A 14,310-nucleotide genomic window follows, 5' to 3' on the forward strand; every position below is an offset into this window, starting at 1 on the left:
TGTATACCAAACTTGGGAGTATACTACTAGATACAGATACATTTTCATAAATTATTTATTTTTAGTTTCCTTATTCACTTAGAAGAGAAGTAATCTCCCTTTTGATTATGATGTTGTGAAAGATGCACAGAGCACAATCTTGATAGAAAATATCCCCAAACAACAAAGGCACAAAGGCTGGAGGGATGGGGTGACAGTAGGAAAGATTTTAGGCATCTGTCTGCTAAAGCCATGTTATTAAAACTTAGTACAGTAAAATAATGCATCAGGGCAGCACTATAAAATATAATCAAAATATGTTTTTTTCTTTGTTTCATAGCTAGAGCTTTGCTAATTAAGAATGTCAAAATGTAAAAGTTCTCCAAAAACGACTGACTACCTTCTTGAATTTAATGTAACCCACAGATACTGTTGTTGTTCAGTCACTAAGTCATATCCAACTCCTTTACGACCCCATGGACTGTAACCTGCCAGGCTCCTATGTCCATTAGATTTCCCAGACAAGAATACTGGAGTGGGTTGCCATTTCCTTTGCCAGAGGGATCTTCCTGACCCAGGCATTGAACCTGCATTTCCTGCATTTCAATTGGATTCTTGACCACTGAGCCACCAGGGCAGCCCTTTCTAAAGTTACATTCTAATTAACTAAATTGCACCTTTACCTCTGTAAGATGAAATTTCCTTTTCAAAAATCAGGAAATAATAATAATACCTATTTAACAGATTTACTGAGAGGAGTGCTTATGTTAAAGTTTGTAACATTCTCGATACAGAGTAGTATAGCATACAGCAGTAAGTACTCTGTAAGTGATGTGTACACAGACATATGTCCAAAGTTATTTTTCATTTTCTGTAAGAAAACGTAGTACAGGCATAAATATGACCAAGTTATTAATTACTCATGTCTTACATGTATATGTTGCAATGGCATGTGCAGTAGTTAAAATAGCATGGATATTTAATATATCAACATGGAAATACATTTCTTTTAAATTATTAGCTAAATAAAGTTTGGAAACTATTATAAACTTTGCTTTTAGCGTAAAAAGATGATGTATGTTTAGTTACATATGCATGTGTACATGTGTAAAATGAATTTTAAAGATTGTATACCACTATGTTGATTCCATGTTTTATTTTAATTTAGCTGATGGAATAACCCTGGCTTCTTCATACCCTTCTGTGTGTGTATGTATGTGTATGTTTACAATGAGAATGTATTTTCTTTCAAATTACAAGACAGCTACTTGGAGTCATTAAATTTAAAATTAAAACATTAGCATTCTCAGTCTAAAAACTGGCACAAATATAAAGACCAAAGTGATGAAAAGCAAGTAGCTATAAAATAGAATACAAGATCGAACTATCCTTACTGATTAGTGTAAAGTCCCATTAAGATATTTTCTTTGTACATGAAGGCGTTCTGAAACAATGGGGATACAGAGGGAAAGTGTACATACATTGCCGTGATGCTCAATCAGAGAACATCAGTTTGCTAAGAATTCAGTCAGAAAACTCGGCTAACAGCAGGTTTACCACACAAGAGCACAGGCCAAACTTTTGCAGTTTTGGCATGTAGAGTATTTTGGAGGCTAAGATGACAGAACTGCTCATGAAACCATCTGCTATTTACTGATCCATCTGTTGGTCAGCAGAGAGCTTTCAGAACCCAAGAAAAAGTTCAGTCTGAGAAATAGCACAATTTCATTTTTTTTTTGACTGAAAAAATAGCATTAATGATTTACATAGTCAGTATTGGATTGCTATAGACCACAAAATATCAGTTTGTACTCATTATGATTGCCATGATTTACAAATAAGAAAATCTAGCATCACATTCATTTGCTTAGAACTTATACATGAATTCATTAATTAGAGATTCCTAATATATGAGGAAATAATATTTGGTTAAGCACTTTTTTTGAACAGTATTGTGCTGCCAAATATCAGATGAAGTTATTTTTTTAAAATATTCTCATCTGAACTATGAGGTGGTGTAATTCATTAAAATAAACATCAGATCTTCAACAATTTTCACATGTCTTAAGAAAATTAAGATGAGAGGTGACAGAAGCTTTTGTTATTTATAAAACTATAAATGACATAGTTATAAAATTAAAAGGTTCAATTTTAAAGATTGGAGTTCAATGCCTGCACATTCTTATAATATTTTTATTAGATTATTTAGTTTTATTGTTATTATTCAGTTGCTCAGAGATGTCTGACTCTTTGCAACCCCATGGACTGCAGCATTCCAGGCTTCCTTATCATTCACCATCTCCCAAGACTTGCTCAAACTCAGGTCCATTGAATTGACTATGCCATCCAACCATCTCATTCTGTATTGTCCCCTTCTCTTCCTGCCCTCAATCTTTCCTAGCATCAGGGTCTTTTCTAATGAGTCAGCTCTTTGCATCAGGTGGACAAAGTATTGGAGTTTCAGTTTCAGCCTCAGTCTTTCCAATGGATATTCAGGATTGATTTCCTTTAGGATTGACTGGTTTCTTCTCCTTGCAGTCCAAGGGACTCAAGTGTCTTCTCCAACTCCACAGTTCAAAAGCATCAATTCTTTGGTTCTCAGCCTTCTTTATGGTCCAATTCTCACATTCATACATACCACTGGAAAAATATAGCTTTGACTATACGTATTTTTGTTGGCAAAGTATTGTCTCTGCTTTTTAATACACTGTTTAGGTTTGTCATACCTTTTCTTCCAAGGACCAAGTGTCTTAATTTCACGGCTTCAGTCATCATATGCAGTGATTTTTGAGCACACGAAAATAAAGTCTGTCATTGTTTCATTGTTGTCCCATCTATTTGCTGTGAAGGATGCCATGATCTTAGTTTTTTGAATTGTGTTTTAAGTCACCTTTTACATCCTCCTCTTCACTTTCTTCCATAAGGGTGGTATCATCTGCTTATCTGAGGTTACTTATATTTCTCCCTGAAGTCTTAATTCCAGCTTGTGTTTCATCCAGCCCAGCATTTTGCATGATGTACTCAGCATAGAAGTTAAATAAGCTCGGTGACAATATATAGCCTTGACATACTCCCTTCCCGATTTGGAACCAGTACATTGTTCCATGTCCAGTTCTAACTGTTGCTCCTTGACCTACGTACAGCTTTTCCAGGAGGCAGGTAAAGTGGTCTGCTATTTCCATCTCTAAGAATTTTCCATAGTTTGTTGCGATCCACACTGTCAAAAGCTTCAGTGTAGCCAATGAGGCAGAAGTAGATGTTTTTTTCTGGAATTCTCTTGCCTGATCCAAAGGATGTTGGCAGTTTGATCTCTGGTTCCTCTGCCTTTTCTAAATCCAACTTGAACATCTGGAAGTTCTCGGTCCATGTACTGTTGAAACCTAGCTGGGAGAATTTTGAGCATTACTTTGCTAGTGTGAGATATGTGCAATTGTGCAGTAGTTTGAACATCCTTTGACTTTGCCTTTCTTCGGGACTGGAATGAAAACTGACCTTTTCCAGTCCTTTAAGTGCCGCCTTTCACAGCAACTTTTAGGATTTTAAATAGCTCAGCTGAAATTCCATCACCTCCAATATCTTTGCTCATAGTGATGCTTCCTAAGGCCCACTCAACTTCATACTCCAGGATATCTGGCTCTAGGTGAGTGGTCACATCATTGTGGTTATCTGGGTCAGTAACATCTCTTTTGTATAGTTCTGTGTATTCATACCACCTCTTCTTAATTCAGTTTTATAGAAATACAAAATTATCTTTTCTTACAAAATTGAACACTTGGTACAACATTCAAAGAATTATAAAAGAACAAATACTTTTAAATGTAATATACACGTGTAATCAGATGTTTGTATTCTATACCAATTTTTCTCCTTCTGTAAAAGAGTCTGATGATAGGAGGGATTGGGGGTGGAAGGAGACGGGGACAACAGAGAATGAGATGGCTGGATGGCATCACCGACTCGATGGACATGACTTTGAGTGAACTCCGGGAGTTGGTGATGGACAGGGAGGCCTGGCGTGCTGTGATTCATAGGGTCGCAAAGAGCCGGACACGACTGAGCGAATGAACTGAACTGAACTGAATTAGCACTAACCAGGACTTGGTGATGGACAGGGAGGCCTGGCATGCTGTGATGCATAGGATCGCAAAGAGCCGGACACGACTGAGTGACTGAACTGAACTGAATTAGCACTAACCAGGAGTTGGTGATGGACAGGGAGGCCTTGCATGCTGTGATTCATGGGGTCACAAAGAGTCGGACACTACTGAGCGACTGAACTGAACTGAGATGTTTATTCCGGAGAAGGAAATGGCACGCCACTCCAGTACTCTTGCTTGGAAAATCCCATGGAGGAAGGAGCCTGGTGGGCTGCAGTCCATGGGGTCGCGAGTTGGCCACGACTGTGCAACTTCATTTTCACTTTTCACTTTCATGCATTGGAGAAGGAAATGGCAACCCACTCCAGTGTTCTTGCCTGGAGAATCCCAGGGATGGTGCAGCCTGGTGGGCTGCCGTCTGTGGGGTCGCACAGAGTCGGACACAACTGAGGCAACTTAGCAGCAGCAGCAGCAGACATTTATTCAAAACAAACACAGGAAAGGTCACCTCATTCTTTAAAAATTTTGTAGTAGTCCATTATACCAATTTGCTACAATTATTTAATCAGTAATTAAAGTCATTTAGGTTCTTTAGAATTTTATTTTTATGAAAATGCTCCATGAATATTTTTACACAAACAGATTTTCATGCATTTGTAAGAAAATCTGTTAGATTTCTCGAAGTATTGTTGCTAGTATATTTCCAATTTGACAAACATTGCCAAAGTTTTCTCCAAATTTTTTTATCAATTTACTTTCCTGTTAGCAACTTAATATCAGCATCAACAAAATAAGTGGTCAGTATTGTTATTTTCATCAATCAGGCAGTTTTAAGATGACATTCAATTGCAATTTTATATGCATTCATGAGTGAGGTTAAAAATATCTAGTATTTACAGAACATTTTTTATATTTGTCTTTCCCAGTAGTCTATGTATTTAGCATAAATACTAAATTACTCTGTAATTTTATGAGTTATTTGTATGTTAAATTGATACTTTACATGTATTGTTACTTGCAAATATTTTTTCCCAAATTTGTTTTTCCTAGGAATTATTATGTTTAGTTTCAATGGAGGTATGTTAAAATTTTATGTAATAAAATACCAATTTTTTGTTATTTCTAGAAGCTTTTATTCATACTTTCAAAGACATTTCACATTTATTATTTTTTTTCCTGTATACTCTTCCAGTATATTCTTGGATTTATTTTTAAGAAAAAATCATCAATCCATTTTAAATCATTTGAAGATAAGTTGACTTTACAGATTCAGTTATTTTTTCTAGTATGACAATTGAGTTGTCTCAGAAATTGTTTGAATAATCCATCTTTTCCTCACAGCTTTAGAAGTATATCTGGACTCAGTTCTAGATTTTTCCATCAATCAACATAACAGACTATAAGTGCCCTATGATACATTGTTTTAATATTTTGAATGTCATAATATTTTTAATGACTAAAGGTACATCTTATACATTAGTCCTTTTTTAAATGAACTTTTCTGATTAATTTTCCTCTATTCCATTATAATCTTAAAATAATCCTGCTGATATAACTCTTTGTATCAACATATATTAATGTAGGGAAATATAAAAATGCTGTTAATCAAAATATTAATATCCAAAAACATGTAGGCCTTTCATTGTGTTTAATTCTTCCCTGCTGCTGCTGCTGCTGCTAAGTCACTTCAGTCATGTCCTACTCTGTGAGACCCCATAGATGGCAGCCCACCAGGCTCCGCCGACCCTGGGATTCTCCAGGCAAGAACACTGGAGTGGGTTGCCATTTCCTTCTCCAATACATGAAAGTGAAACGTGAAAGTGAAGTCGCTCAGTCGTGTCCGACTCTTTGCGACCCCATGGACTGCAGCCTACCAGGCTCCTCCATCCATGGTATTTCCCAGGCAAGAGTACTGGAATGGGTTGCCACTGCCTTCTCCAAATTCTTCCCTAGTGTCTCTCATTAGCCACAAAAGTGAATTTATCCCAGAGAAACCTCATAAATTTTTAAGTAATTACAGTTTTGATTCCCTTCCTCATGAGTTATTTTTAAATCTTAATATCATGCTTTTTCCCTCTTCAGAATGCTTATCTTTTTATAAATATTTTGCCAGGTTTACACTTTTATTTTGCATGGGTAAAGAAAAACAACTGATTTATATATACTTGTATTGTACATAAAATCTATCAGAATTCTCTTATCATTTCCATACGTCCTTATCATTTCACTATAGCTTTCCTTACTGTTCGGTTCTCCTTCTTTTTTATTTTTTTGAATGAGCACTGAAACTATATTCACTTTAAGAAGAAATTTAATTGAAAAGTCTTACTTTTCCCATAATTTTCATTTTTGTTTATTCTAACTGTATAAATCACTATCTTACTTAACTTTCATATAAACTATGCATAGTTAGGAAGTTATGCAGAATTCAAAATTACAATTTGCCCTTAGGAAGTATTTCTTAATTCCAACATTGTATATTCCATATAGTACATTTGTCTTCACTGTAATCCAGAGGTTGGCATAATTTATTTTTTGAATTGATATGACTTTCTAACATTAATATATTTAAAAAGAATAAGTAACATTTTCTTACCTTCCTTCCTTAACCTTTGAATAGTAAATTTAGAACAGAAAACTTTCATTGAATTCCAGCATAATTGGAAATATTAACATTATCAACCTGTGCCTAATACAAATAAGTGTTTATTTTGTCCTCAAATCTATTAACCCCATTTTATTCTATGACGTACTAAAGCCTTCTTCTCAATCACTTTTCTTCTCAGTTTTTAATGTTTTTGAATTTTTTGTGACGTTGAGACAGCTAAAGAATATTATTAAAGCATTTTATGTTAGAGCATTGATGATAATGTCACTTTTTAAAAGTATTAATTGCAATCCATTTTTGTTCTTTTGTATCATCGCTAACATTTGTGGAAATTTTAGCTCCTCACAAAACTTTTATCTTTCTATTTGTTTTAACATTTTTACTGATGTTTTTGTCTCCTCTCTTTTTTGTGTGTTATTCCTTCTCCTCATTTTCCTTCTGTTTCCTCTTTTACTTTCTGTAAGGTAGTCTTCTTTCTTGTCATTTTATGTCTACTTATTTTGTGTCTTTTCCATAGAGAATATTCTCTGTCAAATGTTAGCATGCAATATCAAGATTTTAGGAGTTTATTATATATGTGTATATAGATTAGGAAAATTGTTGACGGTCTCCCTAATCTTACAATCTTTCTTCTTACAGCCTCTGACCATCCAGTCAAATCATTCACAGCTGATTTTGAATCCGTATATTTTTTAACCTCCAGACACTTCTCTTTCTACATAAATTGGATGGCCAGATCCACCATTCCCTGACCACTGGGAGTATTTTCCCTTGCCACTGTCTTTCAGTCATCCCTCAGTGGAACAGCTGTGCAGAGGCTTTCCCTTTCTAATTTGCATGTGTCTATCAAGCTGGCTCATCTGTGAACCAAGTTTGCACTTTCTTTTCTTCATCAATTGGTTGTAAAAGATTCCCCATGTAGGCTTATGTGTGAGCTGAAGGAAGAGCATGGCTGTAACATTACTGAATGACAAAAGGATCTACTACACACTCCAGGAGCTCACTTGTCCCCTCTGGTTCTATTTATCTTACAGTTCCATAATTGTCATTTCTAATTTACAGTAGCCTTTCTTTGAGCCTGACTGATTCTATGATTTTTGAGTCCTGACAAAAGCTAGGTCATGATAGGCAGTTGTGGCCATATTGTCACTTGATACCACAAGGTCAGTCATTTAATTTTCATTGGAACTCAGTAACAATGCTCATTGTTTTTTGTTTTTTTTGTTTCATTTGTTTGTTTTTTTAACGTATGTAAGTCTGTGCTTCAAATGCTTAGTGTATCTCTGGAAAGCTAGGGGTCTGTATTATGATCTCTTAGAGACATGTTCTACACTCCACTTGGCAATTTTTCACATTGTTGATACATCTAATACTAGAGGATCTGCCATTTGTTATAGCTTATTCAGTACTGCTTGCACTGAAACTTGAACCTACTGCAGAACATTTTCTTCTTCTGGGTCCCATACAGCTCAGGCAAGATTGTATCTCTCCTTTTATGGTTTGTGTCTCATCTTACAGTGCATCCATATAGCCCATTGTATAATACCCCTTTTTTTCTTTTTTATTTAAATTTTATAATCTGTGATTTAGTTACCATTGTTACAGGAGAGGAATATATTAGTTTGGTAGTGATTTTTTTCATGTTGTTTCTGAAATCAAAGACACTTGGTTGAATTCTTGGCTCTGCCATTTATTGTGTGAATTTGGACAAGCTTTAAACATTTTAAAGGTCAGTTTCCTCATCTCTAAAATGGAAATAGCAATCACTAAAACCCACAATTTCTGTGAAGATTGAAATAATTCACATGAAACACTTATCTCAGCAGCTTCAATGGGAATAGGTGTTCAACAAAAGGCACCTTCTAAAATTCATACCATCTTCCTCTGAAAAGTGTTGATGCTCCTCAAAACTGAATATGCTTTCCTGAAATTAGGCTGCAAGGTGAGCTTCTGACACCTCTCTGAGGGTGGATTATCAGTTTCTTATATTGTCACTTCCATTGCCCAAGACCAGAGACTGTTATAGTGATCAGATTTCTCATTATGAGCCTTATTTTATTCCTTTAGGCAAAAATATAAAATCAGATTTCTGAATGAAATGCAGTTTGGCTGTTTCCAAATCTCAAAAGCCACATGGCAGAGGCAGATAAATCTTGTGTAGCTAGAAACCTGGAATGAGATGACGTTGGTTTAATTTGGGAAAATAGAATGAGGTCAAAACAAAAGTGATTTCACATGGTGGGCAGGACCTATATGGGATTGTTACTCAACCAGTTCAGTTCAGTTCAGTTCAGTTGCTCAGTCGTGTCCGACTCTCTGCGACCCCGTGAATCACAGCACGCCAGGCCTCCCTGTCCATCACCAACTCCCGGAGTACACTCAAACTCATGTCCATCGAGTCGGTGATGCCATCCAGCCATCTCATTCTCTGTCGTCCCCTTCTCCTCCAGCCCCCAATCCTTCCCAGCATCAGAGTCTTTTCTGGTGAGTCAACTCATCGCATGAGGTGGCCAAAGTATTGCAGTTTCAGCTTTAGCATCAGTCCTTCCAATGAACACCCAGGATTGGTCTCCTTTAGAATGGACTGGTTGGATCTCCTTGCAGTACAAGGGACTCTCAAGAGTCTTCTCCAACACCACAGTTCAAAAGCCTCAATTCTTCGGCGATCAGCTTTATTCAGAGTCCAACTCTCACATCCATACATGACCATGGGAAAAACCATAGCCTTGACTAGACAGACCTTTGTTGGCAAAGTAATGTCTCTGCTTTTTAATATACTATCTACGTTGGTCATAACTTTCCTTCCAAGGAGTAACAGGCTTAATATGTACATATAAATAAAATGATCTACATAAGCTTAAGAATGATATATTTCAAAAATTAGTTATGTACAAATTTGATATTTGAGTGGGGATATGATCCAAGTCTTCTGATGTCATCTTCCAAAATTACCTTTTAACAATATGTCCTTAGTTCCTCTGTGAAAGCATCCTACCCCAATAAAGCCATCCATTCTGTGATGATGGGAGTGTTATAGACATTGTGCAATTGATAGCCACATGGCCATAGATGACTGTTGAGCATTTTGAATGTGGCTAATGCACCTGGCAATTTAAATGTTTATTTTATTTAAATTTCAATTTAAATAGCTACATAGGGTCAGTGGCTTGTTGTATTGGACAACACAGTTCTAAATCTCTGATATACTCTCCTGTAGCTTTTCTGATACTTGCTACATTTTCTTTATCCATTCGTTGGTCAGTGGACACTTAGGTTGTTTCTATATCTTGGCTACTGTGAATAGTGATGCAATGAACATAGGGGTGCTAATATATCTCTGAGATTTTGATTTAATTTCTTTTTTTTTTCTTTTTTTTTATTGGAGGCAAATTACTTTACATTAATATATTGGTTGGTTTTGCCATACATTGACATTAATCCGCCCTGGGTGTACATGTATTCCCCCTCTTGAACCCCCCTCCCACCTACCTCTTCCCCATATCCTCCCTCCAGGTCATCTCCGTGCACCAGTCCCACGCATCCTGTATCATGTGTCGAACCTGGACTGGTGATTCATTTCACATATGATAATATACATGCTACAATGCCATTCTCCCAAATCATCCCCCTTCACCCTCTCCCAGAGTCCCAAAGACTGCCCTATACACCTATGTCTCTCTTGCTGTCTCGTATACAGGGTTAAGGTTACCATCTTTCTAAATTCCATATATATGCATTAGTATACTGTATTGATTTAATTTCTTTAGAGTAAATATCTAGAACTGGTATTACTGAGTCATATGGTAATTCTGTTTTTAATATTTTGAAGATTCTATAATGTTTTCCATAGCAATGGCACTATTTTGCCTTCAATCAACACTGTTCAACACTGCCCACACCCAATGCTTACCTTTCCTTTTTTGACAATAGTAATCCTGATTGTTATGATGATATATCATGTAGTTTAGGTTTTCAATTCCCTGATGATTAGTTATGTTGAGTGTTTTTCACATTTCTGTTGGCCATTCTATGTATTCTTTAGAGAAATATCATGCAAAAGATGAAGGATTCCTCTTGTTAAACCATGCACAGACGTCAACTCAAAATAGGTTATAAGGTTAAATAAAAGCCATGGAACTATATAACGTTTAGAAGAAAATATAGAGGAATAGCTTCATGATGTTGTTGTTCAGTCACTAAATTGCGTCTGAGCCTTTGCAACCCCATGGACTGCAGCACTCCAGGCTCCCCTGTTCTTAACTATCTCTTGGAGTTTGCTCAGACTCATGTCCACTGAGTCGGTGATACCATCCAAACATTTTAGTTGTTGTTGCCCCCTTCTTCTCCTGCCCTCAATCTTTCCCAGCATCAGTCTTTTTCAGTGAGTCAGTTCTTCACATCAGGTGGCCAAAGTATTAGAGTTTCAACTTTAGCATCAGTCCTTCCAATGAATATTCAGTGTTAATTTCTTTAGGATTGACTGGTTGGATCTCCTTGCTGTCGAAGGGACTCTGAAGAGTCTTCTCCAGCACTGCAATTTAAAAAGCATCAATTCTTCGGCACTCAGCCTTCTTTATTGTCCAACTCTCACATCCGTACATGACTACTGGAAAAATCAGAGCTTTGACTTTATGGACTTTTGTTAGAAAAGTGACACGTCTGCTTTTTAATATGCTGCGTAGGTTTGCCCTGGCTTTTCTTCTAAGGAGTAAGTGTCTTTTAATTTCGTGGTTGTCGTCACTGTCCACAGTGATTTTGGAGCCCAGGAAAATACAGTGTCACTATTTCCACGTTCTACCCATGGATTTGTCATGAAAGGATGTGACTGGATGCCATGATCTTAGTTTTTTGAATGATGAATTTTAAGCCAGCTTTTTCACTCTCCTCTTTCATTCTCATCAACAGGCTCTTTAGTTTCTCTTCACTTTCTGCCATTAGAGTGGTATCATATGCATATGTGAACTTGTTAATATTTCTCATGACATTGGTATTAGCAGCAGTTGCCTGGATATGACAACAAAAGCATAGGCAGCAACAATAACAAAAATAAATACATGGTGCTCTATCAAACTAAAAAGTTTCTCCACATCAAAGAAAATAATCAACAGAGTAAAAAGCAATCTATTAAATTTAAAAAGTTTGAAATCATATATCTGATAGATCAATCTCCAAAATATATGAGAACCTCCTACAATGCAATACAATAATAATAATAATAACTTAATTGAGAGTGGCCACCAAAGTACCTAAATATGATGATTTTTATCCCCAAAGGCTAGCTACCCAGCATGAACTTTTGCTTATTTCAGGTATGTTTATTCTAGTTTCATGTTCAGGGGAATGTCTAGTGAAAATAGTGTAATTGCAGATCCTGGTCATGATTTTTTTATTAATTAATTATTTATTTTTGCACCCAACCCCAATTTATATTGAGATGTTAATAATAATTATACTTTGAATTTAGGGGCATTGATGCTAACTAGAATACTTGGTCCAGTCCTTTAAACAGTTGGATTGCCTCTTTCTCTACTGCCCTGCTAACCTAAATGAATGACTGTAGATCTCTTTGGTTTCAGGTTTCAAAGCTGGTTCAAGTTCATAAACTGGGCAAGGGATTATGCCTTTTTACTTAGGCCACTGCTCACAACCTGCTAAGCCATCATTATTGATTTATTTTGATGATACAAATTGAGTAATAACCTTGTTGGTCCATCTGATTTACTTATACAAATGCTAATTTCTAATAAACATCTCTATGACCTCTATAAGTGCTTAATATCTCTCCTGTGCTTTACCAACTGATTCTTAGTTCTTGCCACCAATTATCATAATTATATTTTCATTGATTCAATTAGTTCAGTACCACCAACTGACCTTTATAATTTCAGAATCCTATCAGACCCATCATTATCTGTGAGTCTAGCTTTGTAACGGTGTCTCCTACCTCTAGCCATGATCTTTAGATGCAAATCACAGATTATATGCACACTCTTTTAGCTCCTGGTATATTTTTGGCTTTAGACTTTGTAGTTCCTTTGGATTATAATCTCTTTAGTCTTTATCAGACACAACACATCTCTGCCTGGATTATGTTGTGATTTATTCCTAGTTTTAAGCCCAAAGGAGCAGCTTTCTTCATTCATATGTTTCGAAGTGAAAAGGCTAATAAAAATAGTAGTTTTATTTGTAATATCTAGAAACTGAAGATGAAAGCACTATGCAAAAAACAGGTGTGTAAATAAGCAGATTGCAGTGTGTTAATAGATTTGATTACTATTCAGCAATAAAGCATAGTGAACTACTGATATATGCAAAAACAGGAAACCCAACAATAGTTTGTCAACTGAAAGAAACCAGATACAGAAAAGAATGGATTATAGAATTTCATTTATATGAAAATCAAGGACAGTCAAAACTATAGTCATTGATAATAGAAGGATTTTTGTTCTGGTCATGAGGTATTATGGTAATGAAAATGGTTGGAAATGGGGATAAGAGAACTTTTTGAGTTGATGGAATTGTTCTAATTTTGATTGGGGTAGTGGTTACATGAGTGTATATGTTTATTAAAACTATTTAGTTGTATAATTCAGGTCAGTACATTTTGCTGCATGAAATTTAGTTTTATCAGAGCTAAAAATGTTATTTTGATCACTCTAGCTATACACCCATCTGAAAAGGAAAATCTTTCTACACAAATTAAAATGCCAAAGAATGAAAAACATCCAAAGGAGCATGTATTAAGGGAAATAATGCTAGCCTATAAAATATTAGTTATGGAACATAATAAAGATTAATTCCTCACACATATAACACCAAAGGGGGAAAAAAATCAGGTTTCTTCACTGAAGATTTTGATTCCACTCTGTCTCAGGAATCCTGGCTCCTTCCATTTCATAATCCTGGTATCTCAGATTGTTTCTTTCAGTTGCATGGATGGAAATGCAGAATGTAATAGTTGATCTTAGATGCTAGTCCTGAAATTTGTGGTATAAATAACTTCTACACTAATATTGGCTAAAATTAAATATATTAATTATATATTGTCTAGATTATGTTGATGGATATAGACATAGATACAAGCATACACATTGATAAAGACATAAAGAGTCCATCAAGGAAGCTTAAAAGTACAAACGTACGAAGAAGTACAATATGTACTTTTTTGCATGAACAGCGAAGAGAGAAAGTGGAATTTAGTGTCTAGCTCCTCTCTACCAGAGGATATATATATTATCACTTTTTAAAGTAATACATTAGAAAGTAATAAAGCAAATATGTATTCTCAGGCAAACTGAAAGAGGTCTTCCTACAAATATAGAATTAGTAACAAATATTTTGATTAATGTAATGGAGAAAAATAAACAAACTTAAAAACCTTGCTTATGAAGAACTAGCAACAAAATGGTATTTAATGTGAATTTAGAGCAATTAAAATTTATAATAAATTAAAAAATAATAATGCAACTCAGATATTTTTCAATCATGGAGTCTGTGGGTATTAGTATTTATATCCTAAATAGGAAACAGGTAGCCACTGCAGGTTTTGCTGCCAATTTTATGATAATCATCTATTTCCTAGATACCAAAGTTTCCACTACACTCTGTCATTAATTCTAGTTTTTA

The sequence above is a fragment of the Moschus berezovskii genome, chromosome 10 (assembly GCF_049115385.1).
Source record: "Moschus berezovskii isolate FMDL1 chromosome 10, NW_MosBer_1.0, whole genome shotgun sequence".
Classification (NCBI taxonomy): domain Eukaryota; kingdom Metazoa; phylum Chordata; class Mammalia; order Artiodactyla; family Moschidae; genus Moschus; species Moschus berezovskii.